Consider the following 27,169-nt stretch of genomic DNA (forward strand, 5'->3'; position numbering starts at 1 on the left):
TGAACGTTCATTACGTATTATATATTAATATATAATATAATATTTTATTAAATGGAGATTTGGTAAAACCAGTGGAATCTGCTGTATTGCTTGGCATTACTCCTGATTCCAAATTGCAATGGGGCCCCCATATTGAAGGATTGACGAATAGGCTTAGTTCTGCAGCAGGTTAAGAAAATTAGACGGTTAACTGACATAGATCGCGCCGTATCTATGTCAGTTAACCGTCAAATGTCAAAAATGTAGATGCGAATATTTTATTAAATTGAGAGGTGGTAAAACCAGTGGAATCTGCTGTATTTCTTGGCATTACTCTTGATTCCAAATTGCAGTGGGGCCCCCATATTGAAGGATTGGCGAATAGGCTTAGTTCTGCAGCATATGCGGTTAAGAAAATTAGACGGTTAACTGACATAGATACTGCGAGATTAGTATACTTTAGTTATTTTCATAGTATTATGTCCTATGGTATATTGTTATGGGGCTGTGCGGCCGATATTAATACCAACTTTGAGCTGCAGAAGAGGGCTATTCGCGCGATTTATAAAATAGGTCCTAAAGTATCATTGAGAGAAAGATTTAAACAAAAAAACATTTTGACTGTTGATTTTTTGATAATGTTATGTATCTTCATAAGCACATTGAGGAATTTTCTAGAAACTGTGACATTCATAATGTTAACACGGGGAATAAACAAAAACTTGTTATGCCTACTACTAGGTTGGGTCGAGTTAGTAAGTCTTTTGTTGGGCGATATATATGCTTCTACAATATGATCCCAGAAAATGTACAAAACAAATGTGTTACGAAATTTAAAAGAATTGTTAAAAAAAGTTTGTGTGGGAAAGGTTACTATAGCATAAACGATTTTCTTAATGACACCACGGACTGGGAATAAAGCGAACACCATCAGGCTCTTTCATTATAAATGTTTATTGTACGATATTACATTGTAATCCATATTTTATATTTAAATAAAAAGCCCGCTGAGTTTCTTGCGCCCATTCTTCTCAGGTCTGAGGCAGTCTCTTTTGAATGGGTGGTAGTTTTGGACGTTCAATAAGTGATTTTAAATCCTATTTTGAATAAAAATATTTGAATTTGAATTTGAATTAACCCCAACATTTGACACGTCACAAAAAACTATCTGTAAAAATTATTCTCAAGTAAAAATTTATCTGTAATCTACATGACAGACTTTGAGTGTTTGTGGAATCAATTACCAGCTGCTGTTTTCCCGTACCGATACGACTTAGTTACCTTCAAGTTTAGAGTATACTAACCCCTAACTACAGGCCGGCATCGCATCTCTTAGCCCCTGGTGTTGCGGATGTCCATTATCGATTGCCTCTCAACTTCCCATCACATGAGCCTCTTGCCATTTGCACCCTTTTATGTAATGAAAGTGTACCGGAATGGAAATAGACGTATCATTTTTTCATGACAATAAGGGACCAAATGAGCAGGACGTTCGGCTGATGGTTATTGATATCTATTATAATGCAATGCCGCTCAGGATTCTTGAAAAACCCAAAAATTCTGAGCGGGACTACAAATTGCGCTCGTCACCTTGAGACATAAGATGTCAGAGATCTCATTTGCATAGTTATTTCACTAGGTACGGAACCCTTCAGATCGAAACACAATCATGCTTACACATTACTGCTTCACGGCAAACAAAGACACCTTTGTGGTACCCATACTCAGCCAACATCCTGTGCAAAGGAGCCACTCTCACTGGTAAATGCCGCAGTCGCCTCTTACGACACCTGGGCCTGGGACTTCCTTGTTCTTTTTAAGCCCCTGGGAAACACAGGGTAATGGTTAGTGACCCTGACCACTAAAGCTAGAGGTTCCGGGTTCGAATCCCGGTAGACCGTGCAATCATTAACATGATGAACATGTATGTTTGTTTCCGAGTCATGGATGTTTATATTATGTATTTATGTAAGTATATTGTATTAAAAATATCGTTGTCTTGTGCCCGTAGTACAGGCTATGCCTAGTTTGGGGCAAGATAATTTGAGTAAAACCATTAATATTCAAACAGTTGCAATATTCACTTTGGCACTCTCTAAGCCAATATTGAAAGTTATTTCCTTAGTCTGATTGCGTTAATTTTCCGCTTGTCCACATGACTCGGTATATGAGAAGCTCATCCATCAAATTATGCGTCGGAACAAAGTTTCGCCGGGGTTTGTTGTTAATAGTTATAAGATTGTTGGCCCATAATCATCATTCTTATGTAGTTTACCTTTTTGCACATGCTACATTTTTACTAGTTCGCCATATTTATATAAACGTGCAAAATACATGGGGCACACTAAACGTTTTGCACTTCTAGCTTATCGAAACTATTTGAATTGCAACCTTTGCAACCAAAAATAAACAATTAGTAGGAAACAATTTGTCAATTGTTTCTTATCTCACATCAAAGTTCTACTTACGCAACGAAAATGGTGTGTAAAATGTATGGAATGGTGAGTAAATCGAAATGATTTTAGAGCGATGATTTTATTTTAAAAGTTCTCTCTCTCTCCGAAAGACTGTGCCGCTCGTCTACTAACGCTTTTGGTAGAGAAGCACTTGCTTGAGCACCGTGAGGCGATGGTTTGCTGAATTTGAGAGAGGTCGGGTTTCTTTACATAACGAATTTCGTGAACAGCGGCCTTCAACAGGCGTCAACGAAAATAATGTGCCTACTGTTAAGCAGCTCATTGAAGAAAACCCGTGGATCACCTATGAGACAATTTGAGGACTATTGTGGATTAGTATGAGCCAAATTCAGAAAATTTTACACGACGAATTGAAAGCTCGGAAACTTTGTTGTCGTTGGATCGCTCATGAACTGAGCGGAGCAGAAGCGGGTTTGCGTGGAATCGTGCTCACAGATGCTAATGAAGTACGACCACGGACATTCTTTTGCTGCTTATGACATTGTCTCAGAAGACAAAGCGTTGATTTATTGGTTTGAAACCGAAACAAAAACAGGAATCATCTGAATGGGTGTTTGAAAATGAGAACAGTGAAGATCAAAAGAATGTTAAAGCCGAGTGGTATTCTACCATTTGATTACCCAGGGTGTTAAAAAAGATCACGAAAGACGACCAAAACGCCGCGTTGTCTTACATCATGACAACGCTTCTTCACACACGGCCAACAGAACTAAGTCATTTTTAGCTTCCGAAAAAGTACAACTCGTCACCCATTCTGCTCATAGCCCCGACCTAGCACGCTGTGATTTCTGTTTTTTCCCAAAATCAAAGATTTGATGAGAGTTTTCACATTTACCAATTCCGAAAAGGCAGTGATAGCGTTCAATCAGCACATAGAAAACATGCCTTCAGATCTGTGGTCCTCCTGTTTTAAAAAATGGTTCGATTGCATGAAAAATGTTTTGAAAAGCAATTAACATAATATTTTGGTTATAACATGTTGTTTTTTTAAGTAACGCAAAACTTTTAGTGTGACCTACGTATGTGAAATAAATTTATCATTCATCATTGAATACATTATGGTCGATTCACACATTAATACCAAGAAGTAGTTTAATATGAAAGGACTTGTACTTTGTATGACAAAAATCATAAAAACCCTATTGCCATGAACCAATCGCTCATCCGTCATTTGTCATTGTGTTTAATACTGTTGTCAACGAATACGTGTCCATGACTGACGGTTTTGGTAATGACACTGAAACGACTGCATAGTCACTGACACTGACAAGTAGCGTTCATAGAGAAAGTATAAAGAATATTTTCCAGTGAGAGGCTCCTTTGTACAGGATGCCAGCTAGATTATGAGTACCACAACTGCGCCATTTTCTGGTATGAAGCAGTAATGCGTAAGCATCGTATTCGCATGTATCGGCCTGAAAGGCGCCGTAGCTAGTAAAATTACTGGGCAAATGAGACTTAACATCTTATGTCTCAATGTGACGAGCGCAAGAGTAGTGCCGCTGAGAATATATGGGTTTTCAAGAATTCTGAGCGACACTGCATTGTAATGGGCAAGGCGTATCGATTACCATCAGCTTAATGTTCGGCTCGTCTCGTATTTTCATAAAAAAACTGAGCCGTACTGTGTCGGATGTAAGAACAGTGACTTCAATTATATGTGTGAATCGACCTTTAAGGAAAAAGTGTGTATTAAATGTACCTTACTGATAATAAAACATCAAGAGGAAAGTCTTGATAAATTAAACTATACACTATAGAAAAATCACAAATAGTTTATCGTAAGGACTGCGGATAGAATTGAAAACTTAATTAACATTTAAAATAAAGATAGTTTAAACTGTAACAATAAAAAAAATAGTTTTAGATTTACCAGATTCGTTAAGTCACAGCAAATTTTGGTGGGTCTAATAAAATTTTATCCAAATAGATGGATCAGTTTTGAATGACAAAAAAATACAATTAAAAAATTGTTATTTATTACAACGAAGATACAGAATAAATAATATGCCAAATGCGCCATTTGTTTCCGAAGCGGTAGTAGTATCTCGTATATTAGAAATGACATCAAGAAGAATAAAAGTAAATGACTTTTATATGTTTTATGACTTATGAGTTTTGTAATACTTTTCATCATTCATCATCATCACATCATCTAGAAAGAAACAGAGAAGTCTCTTGATGAAAGGCTTATCACCTATCACATCAATATTAACGCAAAAAATCAATTATAAATCCACACTGATCGTATTTTTGTATTTTATTTCATTGCTCGTCGGATATATTTTTTTATGACAATGAGGGACGAGACGAACAGAATGTTCAGTTGACGGTAATTGATACGCCCTGCCCATTACAATGCAGTGCCGCTAAGGATTCTTGAGAACCCAAAAATTCTGAGCGGCCCAGTAGTTTCACTAGCTACGGAGCCGTTCAGACCGAAACACAATAATGCTTACATATTACTGCTTCACGGCAGATATAGGCGCCGTTGTGTTACCCATAATCTAGCCGGCATCCTGTGCAAAGGAGCCTCCCACTGGCAATTATTCAAGCTTTCCTAACATCCGAAATACACCGTAAGTATATACGTACAAAATATTATTTAAGCATCTGGAATGTAATTTTGGGAACATAAAACAGCAATTATTATGATAAATATACACAGGCACAAAATTATAAACAAAATCTGTAATGTAATTTTGGTAACGTCTAAAATAATTTTCATAATCTTAATAGTAAGGTCGTAATGGCACTCCCATTTAATTGGGATGACCGTAATTATGTCAAGTATTATTAATTTCACGTTCCATTCGTGTTGGGAAATTCAATATCGTAGCCGCTGAGATCATTCCCTGTTACACATAAATTGTATGTTTATCTATCGTAATATATAGTATCCAAGATTATTATTACTTCATGGACTTCAATGCTGGATCCATAGTAAAATATAGTTGGATTGTATTGAAAGGAATGTTCATCAGTAAAAACGTACTATTTTTACATTTCATTACTGTCGATCAGATTAATGACTATTACTAATCAGTAATATATGTCCATATTTCTTTTTATAATTATGTGGTGATAATTGTATGAAAAATAATAAAATTGTTTTGGTAAAATTATCAGTACATGTTACGAAAAAGCATATGTTCACGACTCCTCTATGCAGAGGGGGAGAAAGAATTAATAATACATCTACTCAGATAGCGCATTTTTGTTATTGGTACTAGGCGATCATAAGTGAAGTAGAGATATTCCTATATTCTAAATAAAATATTTGTCAAGTACCATAAGAACTTCGTCCCACGATACGACTTTTTCCTTAAAAAGTTAATTCACGGTAAAGTCTAAATTACAACAAATAAGATCATAATTTACAAGAGGCCATCTCAACATAGAAGAGGCAAATCCTTAAAGCATTAAAGTTCACTACCGCAGAGGTGAACCTAAATGAATCAACTGTTTTCAAAAAATCTTTTTAGATGCAAATAAAAGAAATATCAATAAGAGCTGGTATTACGTTGCAAATTAATTCGGATCGATCTGAAATTTAAATTTGAGATCATCAAAGTTTCTTTGCGTAATTTCACTCTCCTATCTTACTCTTCATTGGATAAGGAAATATAAATTTAAATCAATGCAAATGTTATCTTTTACCTTAATGCAATGTTCCTAATTTTACCTAGTTTTTTTTATGGAATTGGATGGGTCGTCCCCTTCCCTAAAATATGGTTGAGGGAGGCAATGGGTGGGTCATGCGTCATGCTCGTGATCAGGCGCTACTTGTGGTGGCAGGATGATCCTGTTGCCGGAGGCTCGGCTTCAGATTCTCAAACGTTTTTGTTTAGTATTAATTTAAGTTTAGTTTTTTGACTTACTCGTGGCATTGACTATTTGACGTTTCAGTATGTTTGTTGCATCACTTTACATATTATATTTTAATTGAAATGATTTGTAAAAGAGTGGCAATGAGTTTAATGCTACTTCTTCTTGTTAGCTGAACCCTTTACGAAGTAGCGGTAGATTGAATTATAAAAAATATTGTTTTGAAATTTATGTGACAATGAACTGACATTTATGTCATTTCCTTAACCTACATGAATAAAGTGCCATTCACACCCTCATACAAAACTAGCGGAATAATAGGAGCGTCTCTGACCATGTAATTGGATACGCACGATATATTATGTCGTGCTAGAAAAAAACAAACAATGAAGCTTATTCCATAGTTTGGTTTTATAGGTAAACATTCTTATTGATAATTTAGTATATTTGCTTTATGTACGTGTGTGCATACGGATACGCTGCACTTCTTATATGTGTGCGTATTGCACGGAGGCCCGGTTAATTTTTATGATTGATAAAGACAGTTAACATTGCGCGCCGGGTTTGAGCGCTCGCCATAATAGTTTGTTTCATTTCACAACTCATAAAGGCCCTAACCTCCAAGGGTTGTTCATGGAAGAAAATTCCATGAAAACTGCACTGTAGAGGAAGACCAGAGATCCAGATGGTGGTGATGATATCCCAGTGCAAAGATAGAAATCAGTGGTGGTAATCAGATCAAATATCTATTGGAAACGCTCCCTGACTAAATAATATTCAAGATAAAGCTTATCAGTTTTATATATCTATATTAAATGGCAATTTCCAAGATTAATAATGAATATTGAAATGAGTTCGAGGCAAAATTATTACTTTAATAAATGAATATTACATAATTGCATACGATCTGAAAACTTAGATCATGGTGAGTACGATAGAATAGGTGAGAGTGAACCCGAATGTCTTCAAATTCAAATTCAAAAACACTTTATTCATGTATATCACGGAAATGACACTTATGAATGTCAAAAAAAATTAAAATATTGTTTCTTATTGAATTTACCGCTACTTCGTAAAGGGTTGAGCTAATGAGAAGAAGTAGAAAGAAACTCATTGCACTCTTTTAAGTCAATATTTAAATTTTAATTGTATTACAAATCATTTCAATTACAATATATGCAAAGTGACGCAACAAAAATACTCAAATCTCAAAAACTGAAAGGCAGCACGAGTAAGTCAAAAAAAGAAAAAATAGTAAATTAATACTTATAAACACAAGAGTTATTGAGCATAGTAGATGCATCAACCCACACATACCGTAAATAAATAGAGGTATTGTGTGAGCATTTCATAACTTTAAAGGAAATAATAACAAAAAAAAGTGTGTGTGTCAGCTCCGACGCACGACTGGAGTTTACTCCTTAAGAACGATTGTCTCTGAACAGGTACTAAACAAAATCAAGTCCAATGGAGTCGGTTACAAACAGACCAGGGGCGTGCATTGGTTTTACAGCAAGGTAGGCATGAAAATCAAACTAGTTGTAGTTGGGCTTAGTCCGACAGCACTAGGTTTTGAGGTCAAAATATTGAAGTTGTTTGTGTTAAGCGTATAGTTTCGGGACCATTAATTGGTCAACCTAATATTTAAGTTTTTATCACTCTAGGTAGGTGCAAGTACCTAATAATATGAAATTACATTGTTAAAAATTTAGGTATTGTACAGCACAATTTTAATTTAATTACCTATTCATCGTATATTTTTTACAAAATAATTTTATATTGATATGATTTAGATTAAACTCTTCAAAAATGACATAGAGTCCGCTTTTTTTATTAGCTTCAGAATATGTTAATTAGTTTTCCTATTGTAGCTCGATAACCATAACAGGTACGTGGTTTTTTTTAATGATTTTGTTATTAAAATTAACTATGATGTATAGATATTTTCATTTCATTTTCCATGCATTTATGATGTTGCATAAATTTAACATCGATTTCACGATAACTAATTATATTATAATGACGTGATATTGTATTGTGTACTTTCATATTTCTTAAGTCATCAGTAGAGGCAGTAGAAGTCTCTCATCCATGATCCAATGTGAACTCTAATTATTGTAATATTTGTACAAATGTGTAACATTTGTTCAAAAAGAATCAATGTTTCAAATACATCCCTATCAAATATATACAACTTTAACAAATTACACAGTACAATCGGTCTGCTTAACATTCAAAACTAATATATTTTTCTACATATTGTAAGTAGGTCTAATATTTAGTAGGTGTTCTTCGTGTTGTTACTTGAAGGTATTGTAAAGTAATAGCGATCGAACAAAATTTTCACCATCACAGTTATCTTAAGTAATATTAATTTGTATCTGCCTATTTGCCTATATTGAATGCACGCCCCTGAAACAGACATACAGCAGAAGCTCGCGAAAGGTACGCGTGAAATGATGCGCACCAAGAACGTTACTATGAGATTTGATGAGTAGATTTTACTATCCATATTTTTCTCATACTGGGCGCCTTATATTAAAATCGATTCTTAAAGAGTAAACTCCAGTAATAAAAAACACATCAAGCAGACCTCCCGGTAACAAGATTATGCAGCCACCACGAGTAGCACCCGTTCACGAGCATGACGCATGAACCAGCCATCGCCTCCCTCGACTTTATTTTAGGGAAGGGAACGACCCGCCCCACGTCGCCGTCACGTCTTCATCTTGAGTGTGGAACCTGCGAGTTACTAAATTAAATCAGATCTAATCAATTCAAATCAAATATGTATATTTCTCCCAATATGATTAGTATAATACTACAATATTACAATAGCACATCATTAATTATTCTTAAGATGTTAAACTACAGTTGGAAGACAGGTGCTCAAACTAGGTAGAACCTGTGCTATGAGTCTTCTCGTTTCCCCACTCTTAAGTAATTATATAATTTCATTTTATTGTCTATATTATTTAGACTAAATATAAAATATGTTTGTGTGTGTATACGTTTGTGCATGATTATGAATGCTTCCAAGAGATTGTCATTCTCTTTTCAGTTTGTGTGTGTGTTCAGTGTAAGTAAAGATGATAAATATACTATGAACCTTTATGTATCTCTATATTTTATTTGTATTTTAGTAAAATTGGGTCTAACAGATTTTCAGTTTCATCATAAAAGCATCAACCCAATATAAAGCACGACTTAAAAAGGCACGCCTTTCCGCATTGAAGGATATAACCCAGCACATAATATGATTTTTCCCTCTGGATTCAAATCCAAAGTGCCTACACACAAAGTCACCGGAAGCTGTACATATTCGCTACACATTATCCTTGGGTAAACAGTAGAAACCCACTTGATCCATAGAATATTGTCCTAATTTTCATATCTTAATGAATTTATTCGAGTTTCAAGACCCTCAACGGATTTATGAAATACCTAATTGTTTTATGTAAATCAAGAAAACAGTATCTCTCTGCAATGTCTCGGAGAATATAAGGTATATGTTTTGTAGATTAGATAAGACAAGAAGTAATTTTTTTAAACCGACTTCGAAAAAGGAGGAGGTTCTCAATTCATCGGTTTTTTTTTATGGAATAGGAGGACAAACGAGCGTACGGGTCACCTGGTGTTAAGTGATCACCGCCGCCCACATTCTCTTGCAACACCAGAGGAATCACAAGAGCGTTGCCGTAACTCAATATCGCGCCAACTGATTTCGATGATTCTTTTTTTACTGGAAAAATATATACTTCAACGATAGTTTGGTTAGGTTCTGATTATGGGGTCCATGACAAAGCAACGGAACTCTTCAATTCTTAGGAGCAAATAAACAATACTCGGCCGAATATCACGGGGAGTGTTCCGAAGAGCTGTTTAACCTGATTCCTGCTGGCGAATTCCACCTTCGCATGACACGCCACATGTTAGGATATCATCCTCACCATCTGGATGTGTGGCAGTCCTCCACAGTGCGGTATTCAAGGAGCTTTCTTCCACGTACTACATAGCTGTGGAATGAACTTCCTTGTGCGGTGTTTTCGGGACAATACGACATGGGTACCTTCAAAAAAAGCGCGTAAACTTTCCTTAAAGGCCGGCAACGCTCCTGTGATTCCTCTGGTGTTGCAAGAGATTGTGGGCGGCGGTGATCACTTAACAACAGGTGACCAGTACGCTCGTTTGTCCTCCTATTCCATAAAAAAAAAAATTATGCTATCCTGATATTTGAGTCACCTACCGTAACGTCGTTATGGTCAAGTAATTGTTGTAGTCGAATATGATGCTCAATGGAATGATGATGTAAAATAACAATAATCGTAACTGGTATAATTATATTAATTAATTAGTTTGTCTAAGAATACGCAATTATTTTTATACTTTTAAGTGCATATATCTATTTTTTTAGATTAGTGTTTTTGAAGTCGGTTGATTTTTCGTTAATTTTTTTTTAGTAAATTAAGAACATAAATTGTATTTTTATTAAGTATTATTCACGTTAATATATCTTCAGTATTTGATCAACTGTCAAATAACTTTTTTAAAAGTTACTTTCCAAGCCTGTGGAGGTACTTATAAAATTATAAAATGGTATCATATTGTAATCTATGTAGATACATAATTATCTCATGTAAATATAAATAGATATATGTTTATATGAGATAATTATGTAAGAGTAAACATTTTATTATTTATTTTACCCTACGCAGGCTCACAATTTCAGGAAGTCAGACTGAAATTACAGGTACAATTACCAGCGTTTTAATCGCTTAAAAAGTATTTCATTTAAATTAACATGTAACACTCGCGTTAACCAAAGTAAATACTAGTTTCTTTAAAAATTTGAAATTTTTACTAGGCCGTAACTTTTGTATTGTATAATGTTATTATTGACCTATTTAGCCCAGTGGTTAGTGACCCTGTCTACTGAGGTATAGGTCCCGGGCTGGAAACCCGGTAGGCATCTATAATATGATGAATATGATTATTTGTTTCCGAGTCATGGATGCTTATATTTATGTATGTTTAAGTAAGTATTTCTTATTAAATATTTCCTTGTATTGCACCTATAGTACAGGCTATGCCTAGTTTGGGGCAAAATAATTTGTGTAAGAGAGTGTCAGTATTATTATTATTATAACTAAGCTCTTTTGTTTGTAAATCTAGATAATAGGTTCATATTGGATCAGGTCGACTGGACTGTGTACAGACTACGATCGACCATCCAGTGAATTATCCACATTCATGATTTAATGAACTAGAGAAATAAAATTAAGACAAGTTAAATAAAAAATAAAAAGGATCATTTTCTACATTATTTCAAAGTTCATTTCGTAGTAAATCAAACACTATTTAAATTAAAACGATAAGTTATTTTTCCAGGTAAGAAGTACCAAAATAAATTGAATTTTCTAAAGCCATAATAATATTTTGACACACTTTAACACAAATTATCTTGCCTTAAATTAGGCATAGCCTGTGCTATGTGTTGCAAGATAACGATATATTTGAAACAATATACTTACTTAAACATACATAAATACATGTGAACATCTATGACTCGGAAACAAATATTTAATTTTCATCATAAAAATAATTGCATCTACCGGAATTCGATCCCGGGACCTCTAGCTCAGTAGGCAGGTTCATTATCCCACTGGGATATAGGTCAAAAATAACATTATATAATATAAAGTTACGGCCTAAGAAAAATTTTAAATTTTAATAGAAACTAGTATTTACTATGATTAACGCGAGTGTTATACATTAATTTAAATGAAATACTTTTTAAACGATTAAAACGCTGGTGATTGTAGCATGTATTTTTAAGATAAACATACATATTAAATACATATAAACATTCATGACTCGGAAACAAACATCCATATTCATCATATAAATGTTTACCTACCGGGATTCGAATCCGGTAGTAATAATAACTATAATATATAAGTGTTATCCCCATTTTCAAAAATCGTGTTGAAATAGAAATTTAATTAGTTAAAATTCACGATAGTGCTAGAACTTAGTAAGTTAAGAAGCAAGATAAGCAGCTTAAGTTACTTTACGATTTCCAATTTCATATTTCTCGCTATAAAATAAGTATCTAAGAACGACGTTCTAATAAGCTTCAGAGTGAATTTAATCTACTTACGTGGATCCTATGAACCTTGCTTTGAGCAAAAATACTCAGGACAGAATAATCTTATAAGATTCGTAGGTACCTATGTGGTAAAAAAGATATTTTTCAGGCAAATATGAAGCATGCTAGCTCAATGACGTCAAATATCATGAGTGAACCTCTTCTGAATAATAATTATGTTATAAGTGTTGTTACATTAAACAATGCAATTCTTCGTAATGGTAATGGTGGGTACCTATAATGTTCTAAAGAAGATATTTGAAAGGCAAATATTGGGCACGCTAGCTCAGTGAGGTCAAAAATCATGACTTTGTACCTCTCGCATCTAAATAAGAAGAAAATAGTCATAAGTGTTGTTACATCATACATTACATTGCTTCATAATGGTAGGTGCCTATAATGTCCTAAAGAAGATATTTGAGAGGCAAATATTGGGCACACTAGCTCAGTGAAGTCAAAAATCATGAGTGCACATCTCTCTCCTAAATAAGAACATAATACTTATGTTATAAGTGTTGTTACACTATACATTACATTGCTTCATAATGGTAGGTGCCTATAATGTCCTAAAGAAGATATTTGAGAGGCAAATATTGGGCACACTAGCTCAGTGAAGTCAAAAATCATGAGTGCACCTCTCTCTCCTAAATAAGAACATAATACTTATGTTATAAGTGTTGTTACACTATACATTACATTGCTTCATAATGGTAGGTGCCTATAATGTCCTAAAGAAGATATTTGAAAGGCAAATATTGGGCACACTAGCTCAGTGAAGTCAAAAATCATGAGTGCACCTCTCTCTCCTAAATAAGAACATAATAGTTATGTAATAAGTACTGTTACATTATATATTACATTGCTTCATAATGGTATGTGCTTGTAATGTCCTAAAGAAGATATTTGAAAGGCAAATATTGGGCACGCTAGCTCAGTGACGTCAAAAATCATGAGTGCACCTCTCTCTCCTAAATAAGAACATAATACTTATGTTATAAGTGTTGTTACACTATACATTACATTGCTTCATAATGGTAGGTGCCTATAATGTCCTAAAGAAGATATTTGAGAGGCAAATATTGGGCACACTAGCTCAATGAAGTCAAAAATCATGAGTGCACCTCTCTCTCCTAAATAAGAACATAATACTTATGTTATAAGTGTTGTTACACTATACATTACATTGCTTCATAATGGTATGTGCTTGTAATGTCCTAAAGAAGATATTTGAAAGGCAAATATTGGGCATGCTAGCTCAGTGAAGTCAAAAATCATGACTTTGAACCTCTCGCATCTAAATAAGAACATAAAAGTTATGTAATAAGTACTGTTACATTATACAGAACATTGCTTCGTAATGGTAGGTGCCTATAATGTTCTAAAGAAGATATTTGAATGGCAAACAGTGGGCACATTAGCTCAGTGAAGTCAGATATCATGAGCTAACCTCTCGCACCTAACTAAAAAGATAATAGTTATGTAATAAGTGCTATTATATTAAACATTACATTGCTTCACACGCTTGCAACGCCCTGGATATTGAGGATCTTGTTCAGCAGTGGTATGCAAAATGACGGCAATGCGAAGCAATTCAGATGTTATACTGTAAAATGAACGCCATATATTTTATTTAAACCAAACATTGTTTTCTTGTAAATCAAAGGAATTAGGCGGCGTTTTTGATGGAAGCCTCCATATAATTTAATTTTTTCCGACATGTTCAACAATCATCGCCATAATTCCATTATTATATACAAAACCTGAACATATTATACACCAAAGCCTTCCTCGTGAGCCTCTGTGTCTTCACCGCAAACCACATTATATGGAGTGCCACAATTTATGAGTTTCTTGCCTGTTATTCTCAACATAAACAGCTATACGACATGAAATAGAGCTTACTTGAATAAAAATTTAAGTTTGAGTAAATAAACAAATATATACAATAAGAAAAATGGAAAGAGAAGACTGATAGGAAGTGGTGAATATTTTTTTCGCAACCAGCATTGACTTCGTTTTTTATTTTGTGAAAATAATCGACGAGACGAGCAGGACGTTCAGTTGATGGTAAGTGAAACGCCTTGCCCATTACAAAACAGTGCCACTCAAGATTTTTGAAAAACTCAAAAATTCTGAGCGGCACAACAAATGCGCTCGTCACCTTGAGACATGATGTTAAGTCTCATTTGCCCAGTAATTTCACTTGCCCTTCAGAACGAAACACAATAATTCTTACATATGAAGCAGTGAGCTTCACGGCAGAAATAGGCGCCGTCGTGGTTCCCATAATCTAGCCGGCATCCTGTGCCGCCTCCCACTGGTTCGTATGACTATTGTTTTAAAAAAAAATATAATACGAATTAGAAGTTTAAGTAAAATAATTAATGTAATACGAAAATACTAGCAGCTGTTGATGCGAATTTATCCGATATATTTCTTTTCGCTTTAGGGAGAGTTTTTACGAAATTCCAACTACGAAATGCGGGGACCTTTTTGTAACATTTGATGCGACGTCGAGTTTCTAGCGAAATCAAAACTAATGTTTTCAGATAATACGATTTATAGAGTAGAAAAAATATATCTTGTAAATAAAGCTTTAATAATAGCTATAGAGAAAACATTTATTTAACAATTGCCTACCGCTTAGGCGGGGTGTTAATAACAATATACCTTAGTTACGATACGCAAAGTAAGCTAGACACAGCTAGTTTTTAATAAACAAATTTATAAGATTTCCCATAATAATAAGATAAAATTATGTATTAGACGTTTTCAATTTTAAATCAAATCAGATGAAAACTTTTTATTGCAAGTCACATAAATACTAAATCACCGTACAATATTGATAAGGGTAGATCAATGACCTTTATGTATGGAACGTCATTGGGGTAGATAATATTAAGTGATATTAGATAGATTAGAAAAGATAAAGTGACAACAAAATAATATCTGAGGGCCTAACATCAATTTTTTTAGCGATGCGATTCCGATGCAGTTCAGTTTAGGTACCTAAACTGAATCGCTAAATTTCGTACCATGAAGTGCCTTTTAATGAACGGCGTTTTGGATCGCTTATGAAGAATGATCGAAATAAATTTGTAAAAGAGATGACGCTCTACAGTCGTTGCATAAGTTTGTCTCTCTTACTCGAACCATATGTTGTCAAGGTACGATTGTAAGTACGACCGTAACTGCTCAGCCCAAACTGAACGTACGATTCGGCTAACCCGTTAGAAAGCAAGCAATAAAATTAGGATATCATCCACACCATCTGGATGTGTGACGGTCCTCCACAGTGCAGTTTTCAAGGAGCTTTCTTCCACGTACTAAAAGGCTGAGGAATGGGCTTCCTTGTCCAGTGTGTCTGGGACGATTCGAGATTCCATTCGAAAAATCGTGTACACCTTCATTCAGGGCCGGAAACGCTCCTGTGATCGTCTGGTGACCCGAATGGTCGTTTGTCCTCCTTTTCCATAAAAAAACATACAACACATGGAAAAAGAAACCCGGGAAAAAAGTGTTGAACTACAACAAGAGCTTCAAAAACCACCGCGACGAAAATACAATCACGTGATTTGCATACAGATTGTAACCATGCGAGAATATGTATGAAATCTTACTTTTTGATTCTCTTGTGTCCTTTTAAAACAATGATATTCATTTAGCTTCAAAATGAGTTGAATACAGAATATATTATTCATGTCTGCTCCTGTTGTTAATATTGTAAACATTTTGCTAAATATTTTAATATTATTAAGATAGAAATTGTGTACCAGAGATTTTATATGTACGATTTTGTCAATAATAATAAATGATCCTGTTTTATATTAAACTGTAATATATGCGTCTATCTTTTTTACACACTTTTTATTAGCTTCACTTGTACGTATATATGTTTGTAACCGACTCATTTGGGTGCGATTTTAATCCACTTTAAACGGCCAGATTTCGTTCAACTACATTAATTTGATAGAATTATTCCATTTTTCAATTTGAAAAAACAAAGATTTTTGTTATTTTATATAATTTTTCATCTATCGTCAATAAAACAGGAATTGATGTTCATTTTAAATTTCAACCATTATCTTTTCAACCAAAGCGTGTTTTTTAGTTGTTTTTAAACTTTTTTTTTAATGAAAGTATATACTTTTTATGAACTTGATAAATATTGCCTAGTTATATCTGTCTACTTAATGATAATAATAATCTATACTATAACATTATAAAGCTGCAGTGTTTGTTTGTTTGTTTGTTTGAACGCGCTAATCTCTGGTTCTACTGGTCCGATTTGAATGATTCTTTCAGTGTTGGGTAGTCCATTTATCGAGGAAGGCTATAGACTATGTCTTTTTTTTCAAAATTAGGGATCCGTAATAAAATTGCTATTTTGTACACAAGGTGTAAAATCGAAAACCTATTTTTGCGTGCGCTGCAAAAACTATTGACAATAGAACAAAATGATGTACAGGCTATAATATAGGCAATATTTTATTACATATAAAACTATCGCGTGAATTATACTTTATATGGCAAAACGACGTTTGCCAGGTCAGCTAGTCTATAATATACACAATAAGTGATGACCCAGCAAACGCACCCGCTCATTGTATGAATTGTCATTCACTGAATTATTTTTTTTGCGACTATAAAGGTATTTCAAAGTCAAAAATATAGGTTCCGGTTAAGTAATCACCAATATATCATATACTAAAACCTTCTCCGAATTGCACTGCATCTGCTAAGTTTTATTCTGATCGGCTCTATAGTTTTCGCAGTTTGACCGAAGGAAGAAACTGTCTCTCCATATATTAGTGTAGATAGAAGATAATGCACTTAGCCTGAACATGCATTTGTGGTCAAAGCATAAAGTACCTATTTGAATTAACAATTTTAGTCAGGTGAGATATAATATGGATTTTTTAAAAGCGGCTGCCTTTTTACTATTTTAATTTTATTTTCATGCTTAAATTATTGTTTCTTGTCTACAATTTAATCGAATCTTATTTTGCATTGGCTTTCAGATTTATTTTTACGACAGTAAGGGACGATACGAGAATGACGTTTAGCTGATGGTAATAGATACGCCCTGCCCATTAGAATGCAATGCCGCTCAGTGCGCTCGTCTCCTCGACACATAAGATGTTAAGTCACATTAGCCCAGTACTTTCACTAGCTACGACGCCCTTCAGTAATAATTGCTGTTTCACGGCAAAAATAGGCACCGTTGTAGTGCCCATAAGATGAGAGCGGAACTGGCAATGACAAAAAAAGAGGTTAAAAGACCTAGACGATCTACTGCATGTAAACACTTGAACGTATTATGAAAAATACAGATTTTTACGCGATTAATCGATTAAGTTGCTTGACCTCTACCAGCTACTCTAATATTTATTTGATTTGGTTGTGATTTGCTTATAGTTTCACGTTATTGAAAAGACTTGGGGCTGAATAATCCTCCGTTGTATGCGGATGGTTAATGAACTCCATTGCCTGAGAGGTTATATTGTGTGGGAGGCAGCACGGCTTGTAATTTCAAGTTTGCGAGCAATTTGGTGTTTGCTTTCAGCACTGCACCCGTAACTATAGAACTGTATTTGTTCTACGCGAATAAAATGGTTTGATTTAAATGAGTATTTATTTTACTGTTCGTTGGCATCTATAGACGTTGTTTTATTTTTCTCAACAAACAAACACTCTATAACGCGGTAGAGTGGTTCCGCTATATAGAAAAACGCGTTATAAGTCTATACCAGTATACCACATTATTTCGACCTTGTTATTTGTAAAAATATGATTTTACTACAAAATATAGCAATTATTTCCAATTGTTTGCCTGATTTCTTATTTTATTATAGATTTAATACACAAATTTTACTAAAATAATTTAATTTTATAATAACGCAATTGATATACACGCAAAGGTACGCGAAGGTAATTTATTATGAACTGTACAAATCATTATAAATTTCATAGTTCAGAATATGTATGTTGGAACACCGCGTTATATGGACGCTTAACCGCGTGATACGGGCAATTGAATTCGCGTTATACGAATATGTGTTAAAGGCTAAGTTACTGGTATACGCAGAGTTATTAATATATTTTTAACTATTTTATAATATACTAGCTGACCCAGCAAACGTTGTATTGCCGATATTAAAATCGCAATACAAAAGTAACTGTTGATCGTAGATGGGTGAAAATTTGAAATTGTATGTATTTTTAATGCCACATTATAAAAAAATAATAACAAAAAATTTCATCCAAAAATTTTAAAAAATAATAAGATTGAAAAACTCTTATTACTTAGGAGTCTTAGTACTTAGGGGTCTATGAAAAATAGAGGCCGATGCCAACATCTATTTTTCATAGACCTATTCAATATGCTCACAAAATTTCATGAGAATCGGTCAAGCCGTTTCGGAGGAGTACGGGAACGAACATTGTGACACGAGAATTTTATATATAAGATATAAAAAAAACATTTCCTTTTCATCTGTCTTTTCATTGTAAAAAATTAAGTCTCAAAATATTTACAATAAAAGAGGTGCTGAATCGATATACATAGGCGTGTATTGCTAAAGTAAAAAAACTAATTCGAATGCTGGTGATATAGCGATTCTAAGCCCGTTTTTATGACACGCATAATTACTGTTAATGAGAGAGGCTTACTATTATAAAATACAAACAATCCAACAGACACAGTATTACCAGCCCTTCACCTTGGTGTCTCGAAGCCAATCCGTAACTAAAAAACCTCGATGATGTCGTTAAAACACGCTGACATAATCCTTTCATTATTGTTCTGTGATTCTCTCCTAATATCATCCAGAATGACAATCATTGAATTGGACATTTTGAGAAGACTGTGTGAATTTTCCCAAAACATCTAAATTCATATCAAAATTAGGTCATTGGATTTTATTATTTTTTCCAAGCTCGAATTGGCGCAATGTTGGTAGGCCCCCACAAGATGGACCGACGATCTGGTCAAGATCACCGGAATACGTCGGATGAGGGCAACGCAGGAACTATAGTCGCGGTCATGAAGATCTTTGGGGGAGGCCTTTGTCCAGCAGTGAACGTCTTCCGACTGATGGTGGTGATGATGATGAAACTGCAAGTGATGAAATAAAATCTAATTAATTCACATACTTTATTTCAAAAACTGTTATATGGGAATAACCACAGCTAAGTTAACTAAATAGGTGATGTGGATATAATCCCCAGAGGATTATAATATACTTAATGAACAGTTACACACATTTATTTATTTAAGATGTACCAACAATAACTCAACTTAACATTAACAATTGATTTGCACTTACATACTTATTCTAGGTTGGTTATTCTAATTACGTACATTCACCATTTTAATTATGAAAAAATTAAGTAACTTAGTAATAAATCTTAATTCTAGAAACTATACAATGTAAATAATTATAAAGCAGTAAGTGTGGAATTACAAAAAGTAAAAGTAAGAATTAATAAGTCATTAACAATCTAATACAAACTATTATCTACCGTGGTCGTTATTTTTTCTAAAACTTTATTTCTAAATGACTTTAACGTGTCGTGAGAAATGTCATTGTTGATATCATTGTATGTTGTAGATATTCTATTATAAGGACCGTATTGTTTCACATTCGTTCTAGAGTAATTATTTGAAAATATTTTATTAATCGGTTGTCTTGGTAAACATCTTGGAATGGAGAAATTTAAGTTAGATATTATGTTAGGTTCTAAGGATCCGTGTATAATTTTAAAAAGGCCACAAAGGGCCAGAAACTATCGTCTGTTGGACAGAGAAACAATCTTAAAGTGATTTAATCTGTCACAGTAACGTGATCGAATTGAGAGGCATCTTGGCGGCATCTTTGAATGACAAGAATTTTGTAAATGATTTTTAAATTTTTTCCATGCGTTTTATGTGGCATTTATAGAAAGGGTTCCATATTATGCTTTTGAAACAGTTCAAATTTTTTATTTAATAAAAAAGTACTTCGAACAAGCGTGTTAAATAGACAAATATGAGTAGTTGTGTTTCTAAATTCCTTAGAGTTACGTTTTACGAAACCTAACATATTCCATGCCTTTATAATAATATGATCATAATGATTGCCAAAACTTAACTTAACACACATCTGAATATAACGAGCGATTTAAGCCTCAAATGTTCACATTTACTCAACTTTGCATGTATTTGTGTTCCAAGTGCGCAACGTTATTTAACCAGTAATTTTGGTCTCGCTCCAAAACTTGATAAGTGCGAATAATTTCTTGTATGACTGGCTTTTTTCTGTTCTGTATTGTAAAGATAAACTTAAATGTTTGTAATAAAAATAGTTTTACAGTCACTTAAATTTGTTGTTAATAATATTTGTTGTAAATTGTTCACATGCTTTTTATAATATTATTTTCTGTGTTATTTTATTAGATATGGTTTTGTTAGTTTGTGCTATTAGTAGGTTTTCGATCATATCAAAATTTGTTTCGTTTCTTAAGTATATTACAATTTTATTATACTTTAAGGCTGTCCCTTTGCCACCTCTTTTTTTATGGAATAGGAGGACAAACAAGCGTACGGGTCACCTGGTGTTAAGCGATGACCGCCGCCTACAATCTTTTGTAACACCAAAGGAAGCACAGGAGCGTTGCTGGCATTAAAGAAAGGTGTACGTGCTTTTTTTGAAGGTACCCATGTCATTGAAATCATGCCATCAATGAAACACCGCATAAGTTAGCTTATTCCACAGCTTTGTAGTACGTGGAAGAAAGCTCATTGAAAACTGCACTATGGAGGTCACATCCAGAAGGTGGGGATGATATCCTAACTTGTGCGAAGGTGGAATTTGGCTGCAGGAATCAGGTGAAACAGCTATTCGGAACATTCCCCGTGATAAATGCGGCAGAAGCCACACAATGAAGCGACGCCACTACGCAACGAAAAGTCATCATACCGTTCACAGAGAATTAGGTCCCGGACAATTCGAGCTGCTCTGCTATGCACGTGGTCAAATGGATCGAGCTGACACTGGGGTACGCCAGACCAGAGATGACAGCAATACTCCATATGTGGCCGGAGCTGCGCTTTGTACAGCGCTAGAACATCATTAAATTTTTGTAGCTAATGAAATATAATATAGAAATTGAAACGATGACGACGATTAAGTAGACTGCAATAAGTATTGAAAATAAAGTATTCTGGTAAATTTTGCTCTGACTGATTATGTTCTCTTTGTTACGTTGAGCTAGTAGATGAAAAGCATGGTATCTGAGGGAGACAAAAAGGTAATTGAGGTCACACCTAATTGCAGGTGGAACGACGAAATAATTGCCATCGATGGGACACTCTGGCCCTGATCAAAAATCGACAAAAAAAATCAGGACAAAAGGGAGGCAGTTTGAGCAGCAAGTTTTCAAAGCAGTGGAAAGTAATATAACAAAAATAAACTATGTAGAATATGTAATAGGTAATTGTGTACGACTCAAATGAATAAATAGGTAACGTTATTTGTGTGAAATTTTTTTCATGAAATTAAATAACGAGACGAGCAGGACGTTCAGTTGATGGTAATTATACGCCCTGTCCATTACAATGCAGTGGCGCTCAGGATTCTTGAAAAACCCAAAAATTCTGCCTCCCACTGGTGAAAGTTGACGGAAAAAATATGAACATACTAAGTAAGCGTTTAAGTTAAATATAAAAACTTTCATTCATGAACTTCCTATATGGGGGCGTTTTTACATATTATTATAATGTAATTAGACTAATAAGACTAACAAGGAAAAGGCTACATAATATATAATTCAGAACAGGTAGACCCGCCAAAATAACTACATGGTGCCCGAATGTCTTTGATGTTCAGTTTTCCTCATTAGGTACAGATTACAGAGTGTCTTGTGTATCTAAATGCCTTTGTAAAATACAGAGTAATTCTTAAATACTGCTACAATTTTTGATAATTGGTAAAGTTAATTTTAAAAAATAGAATTTAGGTAGAAAAACTATTCTTAGATTTTGATCCTACCTACCGTTTGGTTGAGTAGCTAAGGCATGGAAGCGTAACATACTTACATTACGTATACGTATTTATAATAAATGGATTATCTAGTGTTCAACACAATGGTATGTTTTATTAGGCTTGTCAGGGCATAAAATATCATATACGAATTCAATTGAAAAATGATGATTATTTTCGTGAACGCCGTATAGATACTTCAATCATATCGAAGTTCATAATTCATATAACAATTTAGCTTGGAAAGGCTCGCGCGGTCAGCGGAGAGTAAACAATTGCCCATATTTCACCGAACCCTCTATTTTCATACGAAATCGCACTATCGGGAGCATACACTCGAGTGATGGCTTGCGATTTTATAGTATTCTTTATGTTGAGATTTCTTCGTATAATATTTGTAAGTACATATTTTATGTTTTATATATAGTTCAATTTTTTAGTTTTTGAGTTTAATTTAAAAATTACGACATAAATTAATTGGGTTCTTAGACTTATAATCTTATAAATATTGTAAATACAAATGGAAAATTTATTTGGCGCACAATTTATTTTTCTACTCAATTATTTATAATTGAATTTTGCGTCCACTTTGTCAGGGGTACGAAAAATGATAAAAAGCACATTTTATCTCGATATAATATTTGAGAGTTCTGTAGAGACTAGCAGTACTAGCTAGTCTATGCATATAATAAGTCTCTTTAAAAGTCTTGTACATCAAATATATTTCCAAAAAAGATAGATAATATGTTTGTTACTTTGTCTGTTTAAAATCCGTAAAATGTACGTGTAGGTAACTGTTTTACATAACATTGTGCGTAATTTGAAGTAATATATAGTGTTTGTTTTAGCAATAGGTTCACTCTATCAAAAGATATTTGAAATTATAGTATTCCAGAAGTAGAATTAAGTTTATGCGCATTTGGTTCCACTGTCACTTTGTACCACAACTTACGCAGTTGAACTCCGATGTACCTATAACTTATGTGTACAAACAGTTGTGCGTAAATTGAAGTAACATTACTTTATTTTCCGAATCGTGGTGTAAATATTTTCCTTGAAAAGAGAATGTCCCTCCACCCATGTCTGCCGAAATATTTGAGGTTTAGTAGGTATCATAAAACTTCTGATTAGTTTCTCTTATTAAAGAAATTTGTTATTTTAAATTGATAACCCTCACTTCTGGAGTTAATTACACACATTTAATTTACAAAATTTATGAACGGTGCGGGACTCGAACCCGCGACCACTCGCGTTCTGTGCGAGTGTTCTTCCACTGAGCCAACCGTTCGAGTGACGTATCGTTAAATCATTAAAGTCTTGAGGTTATCGTTTCTTTTATCTTCCAAAAAGGTTTACATAAAAGTGTTGGTTTAACTTTGCGGTCTTAATTTAAAAGACAAAGGAGATGATATTTTGTTTTTTTATAAATTTGAGTGAAGTAGTTTTATTTACTTCAGAGCTTGAAATTAGTCATAAGCGCTGAATTTCCAGAACAAAATAATGACCCAATTGTGTATGACACAATTAGTACATACATGGTTCACGGGCCATGTGGAGCCTTAAATAGGGAATCCCCATTGCATGCATGAAGAGAAGGGAGGAAGGGAAGAAGAAGAGGAAAACGTGTATCCATTATATAGGTGAACATCAGAAATGAGGAGATCCGTAGGAGACCCAAAGTTATCGACATAACGAAATGATTACGAAAGTCTTTGAATGGCCTACATACCGGAAAACGCTGTGTTGGTAGGGCCTCCATAAGATAGACCGACAATCTGGCCAAGATCGCCGGAATACGTTGGATGAGGGCAGCGCAGGATCGATCCTCGTGGAAAACTTTGGGGCAGGCCTTTGTCCAGTGGACGTCTTCCAGCTGATGGTGATGATGATGATGATGGATGATATTGAACAACCCACATACCATGGCCGCTTGCCGCGCACGCCATTTAGTATGCTGCAGTGTAGATACCACTTCGCGTGAACGCTCGGAACAGTTAAATCAATGGGGTGGACCTAAGTATAGGATGATTTTCACATGGTCAACTGTACGTAGCTCTTGTACGCGTAAACAACCCCAATAACCTTTTTGCGTATGCTCCAGATGGCTCCACTACTAATATTGTTCTAGATGTATTATAAAAATAGAAACTTACCAAATATTGGGTTAAACTTCGAAAAATAACAAAATTCTGCGCACTTCACTATCACGTCGGCGGTCGATCAAGACTAAAGTCCCCGCGTCTTTTTTCCGTAAACTTTTGTATGCCAACATCCCACTGTCTTTGTTCTAATTTGTACAGAATTTAACAGACTTTTATTATATTATGAGTTCAATGTAAAAAAACAATTCCTTATAAATAAATAAGGCGAGAAATCGAATGATGTAATTTGAATTTCATCGGTGTGCCATATGTAACGGTGGTGTCATATTATGATCCTCAAATTGTTAGATATGGCTTCGGGATAAAGGAGCACTTGTAAAGAAAAAATAAAATGAATTGGAGGTAGACTCCAACAGCGCTTCGCACTATAAAACTCAAAAGTCATCCACGTGAAGTGAGAAACTGCAAGTATAATTTACTCACCGAGCATTCCACACTGATCAATTACTAGAAGGAAACTTTTAAATAAAACAAAATACTACAGAATAGTAATTAATCAATACAATGTAGATACACTTTGCTATCAATATTATTATAAAGTTGCGCTCACACTCCAGAAAACTTTAATTAACAATGCTATTCTGATATTTATCTTCACACAATGGTATGGAGGTTATGATTCATCGGTGAAGTTGTATTTTTTTGATTAACGTGAGTATTACACATTGAAATAAATTACTTTTTAAAGGATTCAAAAGCATTTGAGTGTAACGATTGATGAGACATGCCCATTTCAATGCAGTACCGCTCGGGATTCTTGAAAAACCCAAAAAATCTGAGCGGCACTACAACTGCGTTGTCACCTTTAGATACATTATTTTTTTGCGTAGAAGTATTTCTATTATTATTTTGTTTAATGTTTCGTGACCTATTCAGTGCACGTTTTCTGGGGGACTGCAATTTTATCTGCGAAATGTTAAAAAATTACGTTTAAGTGATTGTACTTTCTGATTAGATTCAATTAGAAGCTAGCGACACTTAAAAGAAGTGCGTACAACTTCCTAAAAGCTCGGCAACGCTCCTGTGATTCCTCTGGTGTTGTAGGAGAGTGTTGTCGGCCGAGGATGTTAATGTGTCCAAACACTTGTCTGTCCACCTCTTTCATAAAAAAATCAAATTTACAATAAAATACTCAATGAATAAATTTTTAATTCATTTCAGTGGTGAGAGTGGCTTTATAAAAAACTACCGAACAAAACCAATTACAATATTATGCAATATTGCAGTTGAAACAAAGAGATTGAAGATTCCAATATTCGCTTTGTGCGAGTTTTTTCCAATTTAGGAGGAATTGGCACGATCGCTACACTTATTTGAAGTTTGCAACAACAAACATTGTACAGTCATAAAAGAACAATTGAACTAATCTGACTTAATGTTGTCATTACAAATAACAACAATTTTTAATTCAACGAAACTCTAAACAAATTCAAATATATTTATTCAAAATAGGATTCAAAATCACTTATTTAACGTCAAAAAATACCACACATTCAAAATAGACTGCCTCAGACTTGAGAAGAACGGGCGCAAGAAACTCATCGGGCTTTTTTTATTAAAAAATATGGATTACAATGTAATATCGTACAATAAACATTTATAATTAAAGAGCCTGAGGGTGTTCGCTTCATTCCCAGTCTGTGGTATCATTATGAAAATCGTTTATGCTATAGTAACCTTTCCCACACAAACGTTTTTTAACATTTTTTTTAAATTTCGTAACACATTTGTTCTGTACATTTTCTGCAATCATATTGTAGAAGCATATACATCGCCCAATAAAAGACTTACTAACTCGACTTAACCGAGTAGTAGGCACAACAAGTTAATTTTTATTCCTCGTGTTATTATTATGAATGTCACAGTTTCTAGTAAATTCCTCAATGTGCAACATTTAGTGCATTATCAAGAATATATTGAGAAGCAACATTCAAAATGTTTATTTCTTTAAATTTTTCTCTTAATGATTCATTAGGATCTAGGTTATAAATAGCGCGAATTGCCTTCTTCTGCAGCACAAAGATGGTATTAAAATCGGGCGCACTGTCCCAAATAAAACTAACTTTAGTAAAGTAATAATATTATGTTGTGCAATAATAAATATTACGCCATATCTTGTTTCTATGGAGATTTGAGGATCAAAGAACAACATTGTCAAGAAATACAAAAGAATGTATTCTTGCTGGATGGATGTGATGTGATTCGAAATTTATGAAATTCTCTTTCTGTTAGGTATTTAACAAAAGCTAAGAGCCGGTATTATCTTTTACGCTCGGAACCGCAGTTCCGAAGCACTCTCACCACTAAAAATATTACACCGCCTCGTTGTATGGTCGATCAACTGCGCGCAACTACGATTTGTCGAAATCATTGGCACATAAAACTCATTTGATTTCAAATAAAATGCTTGAAGCTATTGTGAAGTTAAGTATATTGTCTTGTACACAAAAATATCAAATTATATTACATAAAAATTTTGGAACTATTCCAATTAGATACACAAAAAGTTTAGCTCTCAGAAAAATCAATTTTCATTCATAATAAACTGTAAAT

The 27,169-nt window shown here is 34.2% G+C and overlaps 1 non-coding gene across 1 annotated transcript; it reads right to left on the minus strand.

Annotated features, from left to right (window-relative positions):
* Positions 1-23,670: 23,670 nt before the first annotated feature.
* On the minus strand, positions 23,671-23,742 carry Trnas-aga (transfer RNA serine (anticodon AGA)). The gene has a single exon. It is a non-coding gene; the product is annotated as a tRNA-Ser (tRNA).
* Positions 23,743-27,169: the final 3,427 nt, after the last annotated feature.

This window comes from Leptidea sinapis, chromosome 18 (assembly GCF_905404315.1).
Source record: "Leptidea sinapis chromosome 18, ilLepSina1.1, whole genome shotgun sequence".
NCBI classification, from domain to species: domain Eukaryota; kingdom Metazoa; phylum Arthropoda; class Insecta; order Lepidoptera; family Pieridae; genus Leptidea; species Leptidea sinapis.